Below are 13,153 nucleotides of genomic sequence, written 5' to 3' on the forward strand. Positions count from 1 at the left end.
CGTCGAACGTCAAATAAGTCTAATTGTTATAAAGTACAAAAAGCTGTAAAAATTACCTATGTGATATCAGAATTTCTTCAGAATAATGAAGAATTTTATCTCTGTGTGTACAAGCCTCAAGTGGCAACCAATATTTGATTTTTAAAAGAAGAAGAAGAAGATTAAAATAAACTAGATATCATTTTTACCTTCGACTCGTTGGAAATCATACAAAACTGAGATCACAATAAACCATAAAATCATTCTTAAAATTCTTCTTCTTCTTCACATATTAGCATTATCTCAACGTGTGCATTTCTTTTTAAAAACCATCATTAAATTTTACGTTCATAAATCTTCCGTCAAGAAGTGGCTGAATGACACTGCTTTGTTTGTTAGTCAGTGGCCACAAACATTACATTCAAGAACATTTTCTGCTTCATGTTATTTCTCAATCTTTTCTATCCTTTAACGTTGATTTATAAAGTCTTTATGAACGACGCGTGTATGCAGATTTTTCAATGTAACTCATAGATTCCTTATTGATCCATTTACCAATGTTTTAAATGATGTATGATGATACACTTTAATTCAGTAGTTATATTCATTCTTTAGCTATATTAAACAGAAACATGTATTCTATGAAAGATAAATTTAGTGTGAAGTTCTTCCTGTTCCTTTTAGCTCTGTAAAGTAAATTCAGTTATATTTTCTGTCTTCTTCTCCTTTTTTTTCTTTTTCTTCTTCTTCTATTTCTTCTCTTTCTTCGTCTTTTTTCTTTTCTTTTTTCTTCTTCTTCTTTCTTCTTTTTAAACATCAAATAATGCGCAATAGCTTAAGAGTCAGTATATTTCAATCTTCTAACATAACAGCACTCGATTAATGCAAGCGTGAAGTTTTTAAAAGTGAGAATTTCTTCACTTTCACTAGCAGTGAGAGTTATTTCAAAAGAGGGCAGGATTTTCATTCAGTAAAAGCTGTGACAGAAAAATGTATAATATTAGAAGTGTAACATTACAACACGTGCAAAAACCATATCTTCTTCTTCTTCTTCTTCTTCTTCTTCTTCTTCTTCTTCTTCTTCTTCTTCTTCTTCTTCTTCTTCTTCTTCTTCTTCTTCTTCTTCTTCTTCTTCTTCTTCTTCTTTTCTTCTTCTTCTTCTTCTTCTTCTTCTTCTTCTTCTTCTTCTTCTTCTTCTTCTTCTTCTTCTTCTTCTTCTTCTTCTTCTTCTTCTTCTTCTTCTTCTTCTTCTTCTTCTTCTTCTTCTTCTTCTTCTTCTTCTTCTTCTTCTTCTTCTTCTTCTTCTTCTTCTTCTTCTTCTTCTTCTTCTTCTTCTTCTTCTTCTTCTTCTTCTTCTTCTTCTTCTTCTTCTTCTTCTTCTTCTTCTTCTTCTTCTTCTTCTTCTTCTTCTTCTTCTTCTTCTTCTTCTTCTTCTTCTTCTTCTTCTTCTTCTTCTTCTTCTTCTTCTTCTTCTTCTTCTTCTTCTTCTTCTTCTTCTTCTTCTTCTTCTTCTTCTTCTTCTTCTTCTTCTTCTTCTTCTTCTTCTTCTTCTTCTTCTTCTTCTTCTTCTTCTTCTTCTTCTTCTTCTTCTTCTTCTTCTTCTTCTTCTTCTTCTTCTTCTTCTTCTTCTTCTTCTTCTTCTTCTTCTTCTTCTTCTTCTTTTGGTTTCTCGTTTCCCCAGTAAATACAATTTTTGCGATTCTATAAACAAACAAATAAACGATTGCGATTCAATAAACAAATTTTATTGAATCGCAACATCAACTAAAAAGATAAAATAAAAATTTAAAAAATTTATTCTTTAAAATTTTTTTAAAGTTGATTAGAAGTGACTTAAGCTTAAATGGAATTAGTTATATGCGCAGTCTAAAACAAGAGACCGAAAATGAACCCTCTTCGCATCCTGAATTCTGATATCGAAAGAAACCCGTCCGGTATTATGAACAAAGATGAAGATGAAGTTATAGATGGGGAATTCTAGTGCCTGTTGGAAAAAAAATTACGATTATGACGACACGAATGCTGTTTTCATATCCCCAGCAAAAATTTTAAATTTTTACAAACGACACCTCCTTCTAATAAGCGTCTCTTGCAATAGGCGCCGGCTAAATTTTGGGAAACCTTAATACGCGCCCGTGAGCTTTATAGAAAATATTTTATTTTTAACGGATTTATGACTTAGAATATTTGGCTATATTTAAACTCTTAAGCCGTACTATTTTTATCGATATTGTTGACACGTTAGAAAATTAAATGTTGCTTAGCAAATCTATGAATATGTAGAAGTTCCAATTGGCAGCTTCGCAGTTTCGTATTATTGGCGAGTTAATGCTCGGTACCAACATCGAAATGCAAAAAAGTTAAAGAAAGTGGTTCGGGTATCTTACCCTATATCAAGATGATGACTTTAACATCTACATTAAAGTCTAGATTTAAACATCATCCTTTACATCTAGAAAGTGGTTTAAATATCGTGTCCTTTAACAAGATGATGGTTTGAACATCGTGTTTATATGAGGATAATGGTTTGAACATTGTTCTCTACTTCAAGATGGTGATTTGAACATCGTGTTCTACATCAAGATGGTGATTTGAACATCGTGTTCTACATCAAGATGGTGGTTTGAACATCGTTTTCTACATCAAAGTGTTGGTTCAAACGTCATGCCTTACATCAAGATGGTGGTTTGAACATCGGGTTTGCTTATATAAAAAGAAATGTGCAGGCTAGCATATCATAAACACTTTATTTATGAGGCTTGTTATCATTCTTAAAAATATTATCCAGGCGACCTGATGTTGCACGCCGGGTTTACAGCCACCGGTAAATTGTACTATGGACTTCGTGTGTGTCCTTTTTAAGTTTTCACTAAATGGCCAAATACAATTAAGACGATGAATTGGACATCGCGTTTTACATCAGGGTGGTTTGGGCATCATGTGTTACGTCAAGGTCCATTGAATCAAGGAAAAAGATATTAAATATACGAGTAAATTTAGTACGGGTAAAGCCTCTTTGAAATAAGTTTTTAGAATTTTGGGGTAAAACTTGGAATATGAACAAACATGAAATACTCTTTACCCAAAGCAATGTTTTTCGTGCTGTTCCTTAAATTACACATTACATCAACCACGAGAAAAATACCTATTTTGTTTACTTGACGACTGTGTTTGTTGTTATTAGCAACGGGATACAGGCATGTAAACTTCAAGACGATTAAGATGTAAAACTAAAACAAACTTAATCTGATTTTACGAGAAACAAATTTCATTTCCATGTGAGACTATCATGTTATTGTACTCAGTTCAAAAGACATTTTTAACGAAGCCATGGTAATGAGGTATAAATTAGTAAAAAAAAAGATAAACATTAAAATCGCAGTCTGAGTCACATAAAGAAAGAGCTTAATAACAATATTTTATATTGTGCAGTCATCCTCGTCCCCAGCGTCTCTTGGTCCCGAGCTGTTTTTACTGATCAGAAGGAGAAATGCTCTGGGATCGAGGTTGTTGGACAATCTCTCTTTTAGATAAAAACTAGCCTGAGCCTGAATTTGTTCTTATTTTGTTCTTATTTTTCGGCAAATCTGAGGCTTATAAATTTCTTAAAAAATTGTTCTTATAAAGAAAGCGCGCTGTTGAAAGTGAATGTGATTTAGCTTGATATGCATTATAATCTTGATTAGGTTATAAAACACGAAAACGAGGCTGCAACGTAACTTGTAAACCAGAAATCCTGTTAAATGGGTCTTAACTCTAGACTTTTTGTGGTCCCATAACTTAAGAATACTATACACGCACGTAAAAACTCATAATTGGATTTAAATCACAATAAAGATCATATCTATGCAACCTCGTTTTAAGTGGCTTTTGCCTTTTTTGACATTGAGGCCGGCGTGAAGCAAACGCTAGCAGCTTTGACATAGGCAGCAAACCCTGGGAACGAGGTTGCATGTCTATAAATTTAAAAAATATTGACCAACAAATTAGTTGTATTGTAACCGCACAAAAACAGTAGTTATCTTCTTAACTTAGTATTTTGGAAGAATTGCTAATAGATAGCGTTTTTATAGAACTTGTTACCAACTTTGTTTAGGCCGATTTGCTTGTTAGCGGTGTCTTTTAATAAAACTAGCGAAAAAAAACATATTACGACGAACTTCTCCGTCAACTTTATTCTCACGAAGGGAATCCTAAAAAGATTTCAGAATAAAATACATAGCGAGGCAACGAGAAACCCAACAGAAACAAAGTTTAGGTTGTTGGTCTCCATTTGGACGATAAAGTACTGCATACATGTCGCCATAGAAGAATCATGTTTTTATTTTTTTACTTAATTTTACAATCAATAAATTAATTACAGGCGTTGAATAGCGGATTTTATTGAATTAAAATGACTTTTTTAGACTGTTATTATCAAAATGCTTATTCAGCATTTTCTTTTGTTGAATTTGTGTTTGATGAGCGAGTCGAAAGAAAATGTTGGAAACCGAAAGTGCGATAGGCCATCTTTAATCCAAGATGGCATACGTTTGAGGAACAAAAACAGAAAGTTACAATATTTGTCTGATATGGGAATTTTATGTCATAGGGAGATCCATAGGGCAAATGTCAATTAAATTTGGCCTTTACATGGAAACTATACTTTAAGTACTACTAATGACTGATATGCACTTTCGACATCAGCTTTCGGCGTATTTGTTATGTCATAAAAAATACATCTATGGAGGATATTTTTTTTGCTTTGATAGTCTCGTCACATTTCAGTAATGCCGCTATAGCAAAATTGGCGCCCTAAATAAAGCACAAAAATATAGTGGTGGTTTTTTTATTATTACAAAAGTTCTGGAACAGCAACAAATTCTTGTTGAACTGTTGAATTTAAACGAAAAGATTTTTTTAAGCTGAGTAAACCACTATTATTGACGATAAGACCAATTGAAGCCCATTTTCAAAATCCAAGCTTCAAAGTGGTTCGAACGGTAAAATTGCGAGTCAAGATATGCAGCATTTTCGACCCCAGAGCTCCTTGAGATAAACCTCAACTTAAAGAGCTCTGGAGTCGAGAATGAATATGCAGCATACGTGAGTTTATTTAAAACTTACTTTGGAGCATTTTAGTCCGTTGTGTGTGTTGACAGGCAATCCTCACCTGATGGTATAAAGAAGCTGTAGATTGCGCCCTTGTCATAAAGTTTAAGCCTTTGCATCAAGTTAAAGTGGTGGTCTTTGGTCTACGCTTACATTAAAAAAAACCGGGATTGAGCCTTGTAGTGGATTAAATTTATAAAAATTGAACGGCTTTAGACCATTTTTTTTATTTACTATTGCATAAGAAAGAATTATTTCTACAATGAACGTCCATCAAATTATATAATATTTTATTTATTGCACCCTCCTTCCTCCCTTCAGAATATGTTCGCTTATTGAACTTTAATGCATTTTTGTTGAAAGCAATGAGAGAGTCGCTTAAATGATGTTCGGCGCTAATCCAAATCATTACGGCATTCCAGGTTTCATCTAAAGTGTAAAATCGCCGAAAATATTCATAACAACCATATCACCACTTTCTTGAAAATTAAGATAAATATAATTTCAATAAATTTTACCGATAAATGTACTTTTTTAAAATTTCGTGGATGTGATGTGATTTAATAATCGAAACATTATTTTTACGCTAGCTAAAAACTTTAGGTCAAATTATTTTCCAGTTCAAAAAATTTTGTGCCAGTGAGTCATATTTAGCCGAAATTTTTTTTATATAAATGAATATTCCAATCAATATGTCGACTAGTAATTTTTAAACTGAACTAATAAAATGTCACAAGATACGGAACTAATTCTGTTCTTTTGAACTTTTGCGTACAAATACTGACTAACAGCTTGTCAAATAATAGAAAAATAAGTCTTTCCGTCTATTTATGTTTCGAATTAATTTCATATTTTCAAAAACATAAAACGGGAAAAAAATTACGTATGATGAATGAAATACTAAAGCGCATTTATTGTTAGCTTATATTCCGTTTTCTGCTTCGGTTTCGGCGCAGTTTACCGTCTTATGCGTCATTACAGAGTCTTATACCGCACAGGTCTGGGCACTAGCGAAGCGCTTGTAGAGACAAATTTTGATAACCCCAAAGAGCACTGTAAAAGTTAATAATTCAAGTTTCCTTCGATTCCAACATCTTATCCATCCCAATATACCACAACGAGGGTTGGCAACACAATTTTAAACTTGTTATCAAAAAGTAAAGCGTCAGTTAAAAGCAAATATTAATTGAAGAAACATCAGGTAGGATTGTGCATTTCTTCCTCTTTTCGCAACACTAACCAGAATAGCTATGAAAAACTGACCATAAAATCTATTTAAGCTCTCGAGACAAAAGAAAATAAGCCAAAAATTTATCCCTACATACAAAGCGCTTCGCTAGTGCCCAGACCCGAGAAGTATGAAACTCAGTAATAGGCTGGAAAGAAGGTCAACCTTTTTCTTTCCATCTCTGATAGTAACATGAATAGGTACCTTTGGGGTGGAACGTTTTATTAGTATTAATAAAGAAAAATCATTGTAGTCTTTGCCTTGCCTACCCAACATATGGTGGACAAAATTATAATACCATCATTTAACCCTGGGTTTCTTCCTATTTAGTTTAATAAAACCGCGGGGAATTTGTTGTGAAAGGAAAAGCTATAATTAAAACAAAGGCATGGGGTATTATTGCTTGAAAATATTGTGCTTTATTCTTACAAAAGCATGACAAGTACCCCCTGGTTTCTTTGTGGTGGCATATCATTTTAAGGGGGAGAAGATAGAAAAAAATAATTTCGAAAGATAACTTGAGGCTTATCTTTGAAAAGAAAAGAAAATCATCAGATAGTTGGCATTTATATTACGAAAAATTGAGAGATAAAATTGTTATGTTTTGATAAACACCCAATATTTCAACACCAGAAACACAATTCAATGTTTATACATATAGCCTGGATGACATTATGTGTGTATACATAGGAATGCTATGCTTATAAAACCAAACGTGTTTAACGAGCAGAAGAAAAGAGCATTGTCGATGGATAACTAGCAGTTTATTGTTGAAGATTATACATTTACTTTTTATGCACTTTAAGACTTTCAAGAAACAGTGCCGTGCAGAGGAAATAAAACAATATTTTGTTAAAGAAAAAACGCATCAAGATTTTGTTAAGCGGTATGTTAATTAGGAAAGATAAATCGGATGCTAACTGTCCTGTGTTTTTTTATTAGAACGGTATAAACAGTTATCTCAATAATAACAAGGCTTTTAATGAACAGATCTATACGATTAATGCTCGTGAGAAAATAAGGTTTTTTAAAGACACAGTTTGTGAGAAGTTCACAAAAAAGTTGCTTCATCTTGATGCAACATATAAACATTATATAAACATCTACATTTTATAGATACTTCTTTTTTGCTGGTGATTGTTCTGGCGTATATTAGTTTTGATTTTTTTGGCAGTACATGTGTTTATTGCTTTTGTTAGAGTTTTGTAAATCTTTTAAATTTGATTGGTTTGTTAAATACCGGAAAGGATAATTTACAACCCAAATACGAACAAATTAAACAAATTTGCCTAGTTTGTTTCGAAATAAAAACAAAGAACGTTGGAGAGCACAGTAAAAACTTTAAAGAAGTTACGATGTTAAATACAGGAGTATTGATGTTAACTGTGTTATTGTCGCTGTCAAAAATATACACATGTCGAAGAAATGATGTTTATACCACAGCTGTCCCAAGATGCACGCCAAAGATTATGGAAGTTGAGTTAAAATACGAAGGCTGTAAGGATACAACTGTGAAACTTTACGGCTGTGGTGGAGCTTGTCAATCGGACACTACAATGAGGCTACATTCTAAAATGTTGCAGGTGAAATGCAACTGTTGTAAGCCTTCGAGGTATGCCGCACATAAAGCATTCGCTGTCGGAATACAATGCGGGGACAAAGAAAAAGTGGTGAATTTAATGTCTGCTGTTAAATGTTCCTGTCAGTCGTGTGGGAAATATCTTATAGATGCGTTTGTTAATTAAAATAAAAAGGGAAAGAATCAAAACAAAAAAAGTCGAAAATTATCGTCACTGTGTGCTGTTGGTTGACTCAAGTGCAATGGTCAATCTCAACAACTCTTGCCCACCTATGGGGTTTAAAGCTTGGTGGTAATAAATCCAAGGGACTTGCATTGTAAAAAACTTCAATAAACTCTAATTAGTACAAATGATGGCATTAGGAAATTATGATCGTTTATATGTACTAGGTTGTGTAAAACAAACTTGTACGATGTAAATAAGCTCCTTATTGAAGCATTTTTTTTAAATGTATATTAATAGATTATAAAAGAAAACATATTAAAACTATTTTAAGCAAAGGTTTCTATTTCTGTTTTAAAATTGTTTGGCAAGTAAGGAAAATTTTCTCAGGATCAAAAGGGGATAGGCATGGTTTTAATATAGCTAGGTTTTAATTTAGATTTCTAAAACTGCGAGTAATAGTTTTTTTCTTATCTAAACAATTTAATGTTAATTTAGAAGTCAAACATGTAATTCTCCTTACATTTTGGAAGAAGTTTAGATCTGAATTAGATTCAGCTACAAAACCATGCCAACCGAACAACGAGAACAATAACAAAGTGCGTTTAACAATAAAGATGGAGACTAATCTATCAATTAGAGAGGCACTTATGTATATTAAATGTCTGGTTTTGACATATCTGTTAAATCAACAAAAGTTTACAGTGACTTATTGCTCATTCGTTGGCCATATCAAGTAGTCTTGCATCATTTCCGGAGCGATTATTGGAATGAAAGTTCGAGTGAAAAGTCACGCTTCTTAGAATATAGGTTTGAAAAGCTAGCTTTTTATTAAAAACAGCTTTTTTCAAAACGTCCTTCTACACTATCAAATAACATTTCTTAAAAGTTTCATATTTATGTAGTAATATATAATTAAGTAACAAAAACTATAGGGAATGTTTTTAAACCCTGATAACCGTAGTAAATACTCAAATTGGGATAGTCAAGTTAATAATATAACTCCAACAAAGTTGAGGCTGGAGTGTTTTCCGAAAATTTGGAGATTTTAACCTCATAAGTTGGCTTTTTTCATCTATATTTTTTAATATTGCATTAAAAGTATCAAATTTAATAAAATAATCCAACAAAGGGAATGTAACAAAATATCTTCAGTTCAGGTGAAAGTGATTGGTTTTGAAATGTGAGAAAAAGTGTCAATATGTATGTGTGTACACGAGCCAGTAAGTGAGAGCGACTGACTTCTTGAATTTAGTAAAATGTTTTGTAATTTTTGAACGAGTTTAAATCCGTTTGGATTTTACAAGTTGGTTTCCAGAGGGTGGAAAAGTTGACTATTTAACTATTCATAAATCAATTGACTTATATAAGTAAAATTTAGGTCTTTATAACGATGTGAGGTCACAAGAAATTATGATAAACATTATATGAAGCCTGTTATCTGATCAATACGTAAAAAAAGCCTACGTCAACCGAATCAAACACTCAGCTAGTCATCATAAAAACTAGACAAAGGCGCAAGTGACATTTCACGAGGTCACAGTATTTCAGGATGATTGTCAACAATGTGGCTATGGCAGCAGTGTGACGTATTCGTTGATTGAATTTCGATTTTTCTTTGTCTCTTAATCCTTAAAGTCTTAATCTCGCCCCCAGGGCTTTTTTGCGTTGCATTACAGTTAACGCATTAATAAAACAATAAACCCTAAGGATCGGAGTTTGCTAAAGCTTAATCATTCCTCAGAGATACTAGTGGAAAAACGTGACAGTTGAATAAACTCCAACTGTTTTTTGTAATTGAAGTTTACAGGCAACGATTCACCAGAATGCAAAACAATTTTTTTTTATTTTTTTTTAAATTATCACACAAAACAGTTTTGTTTGATAAATGAGATTTTAAAAATGTTCATGGCATGAAAGGTTAACACAAAAGAAGACTGTGTTTCTAGTATACAATGGAATACGCATTTTTCATAGAAAGTTTAAGAGAACATTAATACTGAGATTTGAGTTAATATGAGTCTGAAATTACAAAGAAAAAATTTATAAACATCATCTGTTTTTATTATGTGTGTTTTACCTTAGAGGAAAGAATGCTTTTCCCATAAGATAACTTTAACTCCATCTGTTTCTTCCAATCTTATAAAAACTTGATCCTCATCTTAAAATTTGGAGTGAAAAATTTGGAGTGAAAAATGGTAAAACAATAAGCACATCCACATTCACCTAAAATTTAAGACATCCTTATAAAAAAATATAAGCAGTTCTCAATGAGAAAATACCAAAGTCAATTAACTTTTTGTTTGAACTTGACCAACGGTTGTATGTAAATTAAAGCCTGCTCATTTATCAAAGATAAAATGTATAACGATTCTAGAAATATTGGAGCAAAGCTGTTTATGTTTTCCAAGATAATTCCTTACTAATGTAATGTCAACTCTTCAAAGCAGAAACCTAAATATGACAAAAGACAAAAATGACAGATCACAGCAGAACAAATTATACAAAAAACAGACAGGTAAATTTATTCCGTGATTTTAGAGAGTAAAATTGGATATATTTTTTAAAAAAAGTTGAAATAGCAAAAGATAATTTCGAAAAAGTGCGAACTATAAACAAAACATGTGCCAGTTTGAAAATAACTGGGATGTGTGCAAAGATGCAGTTTAAAATTCATGAATAGATGTTAAATCTTGATGATGTGTGATGTTGGCTAAGTAACTAAAAAGATGAAGATTAAGATTGGAACTAAAGGAGAATTTATTTTTTATCAATACGTCTTCCTTCTTTAACGTTTCTTTTAAAACAATCTCAACATCGTTTTTTGCCAGCTAACCAGTTATGTTGATGAAAATTTTCATCAATAATTGAGTACTTACGCTGAGTCTGGCCAGGATCTAATTATTATAGGCAAGAGTGTATGAAACAGCCTAAATACACTTTTCCAACAGAATTATATGTCACTTGAACTCCAAAACATTAGACTATAGAACAGATCCATGTTGGTTTACGGAACGCCTCTATTCCTGTTAAAAAAATAGAAAGAAAAATAAAATTCAGGCAACTACTCATGGCTTTTAATTGATGCATTTACGGATTAAAAAACGACTCTGTTAAAAACTAAGTTTTAAAATGGTGGCTGTTGCTGTCTTTTGGAGCTAAAAAATTAAAAATAAATATTGAAAAAAAGAATTATTTTTGTAAAAACTGTGTTCTTGATACAATTACATAATAAAATCGGTATGACAAAAAAAACAACCAAATAAAGCACGACAGAATATTTTTTTAACAAAAAATGTCATTAACTATTGGCCACCTATAGGGTTTAAAACTTTGTGGTACTAAATCACAGGAACTTGTATTGTAAAAAACTTCAACAAACTCTAATTAGTACAAGTGATGGCATTAGGAAATTATGATCGTTTATATGTACTAGGTTGTGTAAAACGAACTTGTACGATGCAAATAAGCTCTTTATTGAAGCATTTTTTTTAAATGTATATTAATAGATTATAAAAGAAAACATATTAAAATTATTTTAAGCAAAGGTTTCTATTTCTGTTTTAAAATTGGTTTCCAAGCATGGACGAGTTTCTCAAAATAAATAACTCATGAAATGAGACAACACAATGTGTTGTTATATCAGGTTGAAAAAAAAGTATGTAGGCTAGTTTAGAAAAATGACGGATATTTTGGGCAAGTTTTGGACGTGGCCAACGGTTTCTAAAGTTCAGAATTTTGTTTACGATGTCAATAGCACACCTTAGTCATTCCTCGTGAATTTGAACTTCTTCGCCCAGTATTATGAAATAAGTTTCACACTGGTGAAAAACAAAAGTTAATTTAATAATGCAAGTGCCCTAAAACTTATAAACACATTTTAAAGAGTTTTATTAGAAAAGAAACTCTACACGCTTTAACTCAACTCAAAAAAAATAGTCATGGCCGCAATTAGGGATACTTTCTGAAAAATTAAAGTAAAAAAAAGTTGAAAAATGAAAATATCATGTAACTATGAACACATAAAAATTTATAGAGAGAGCACGAATAGGGTAAAGACAAATTAAGCGACAAAAATGTTTTCTTGTTCAAGAAGTCTAAAAGAAACGCCAGGTTTAAGGCTTTTTTTTGCTCCTAGCTCCATTGAGGAGAGACCTGTTAAATTAAAGGCTCCGCGAAGGAAACATTTTTTAATGCATTTTCAGAATCTTCATTTTTTGAATTAGCATGTCATATTGTTATCAAGATGATCTATAAAACATATGCTTTAGATGCTATCTCTAAATATTGTTATTAAGGTTCAATATGAAGATCAGATCGCGTAAAAATAACAAACGCATTTGTGATTTCTAATGGAAGAAGAGTTCATTTATATTGCCAGCTATAGCTGCAAGTGTATCCTTCATTTTTACCTCCAAGCATTACTCAAGCAGATTACTTGGCGTCTTCTTAGATGAATTTGTCTTAAAAAGAACTATAGAAATGCCATTATGAAATATTAGATAATGAACATTAAAATGAAGTGTAAGATCTTTTTTTATTACATTCAAATTATTTTCTTTTCTGAGTTCAATTGGTAAACCATTATATAGTTTTGCTTTCTCAAAAATGAAACTCTTCCACTGAATTTAAGTTTAACTTCCGATGTACGCACTAGCAGACCATTATTTCGGGTGTTGTCGACGTGGTTTATTACCTCGAAATATCCTGTGTAATTTGAGCAACCTTCGTTCAACAACACTCGTTTGACAACTGTGCAACTAACTTGGACGGTTGTCAAACATTGATCGTAGCCGGTATTGATTGAGAATAAGCAATTCTAGAATGTTTAGAAGACTTTTTATACTTTTCAACTGAGTTGCAGTAAAACATAACATAACTGAGTACTGGAAGAATCATACATTTGTAAATTCTTTTCCACACAACAGGATGGATGTGGTCCCACAGTTTTTGCAGCAGCGCTACTCTTATACTAGCTTTCTTCATAGTTTTTGCAAAGTTCTCAGCCATCAATTAAGTCTGATTCAGAATTACTCCCACATATTTGAATAAAGTGGTTTCGTGGATTTTGTGATCATGATATGTAACATCAATCTGATTTGAACATTTTTTT

General features: G+C 32.0%; 1 protein-coding gene across 1 annotated transcript in view; it reads left to right on the plus strand.

The window, feature by feature from the left end:
- The window catches only part of LOC130621938 (speckle-type POZ protein-like), a 46,223-nt gene that overhangs the window by 9,912 nt on the left and 23,158 nt on the right, over nt 1-13,153 (plus strand). The gene's annotated exons all lie outside the window — the stretch shown is intronic.

Source organism: Hydractinia symbiolongicarpus, chromosome 12, assembly GCF_029227915.1.
Source record: "Hydractinia symbiolongicarpus strain clone_291-10 chromosome 12, HSymV2.1, whole genome shotgun sequence".
Taxonomy (NCBI): Eukaryota; Metazoa; Cnidaria; class Hydrozoa; order Anthoathecata; family Hydractiniidae; genus Hydractinia; species Hydractinia symbiolongicarpus.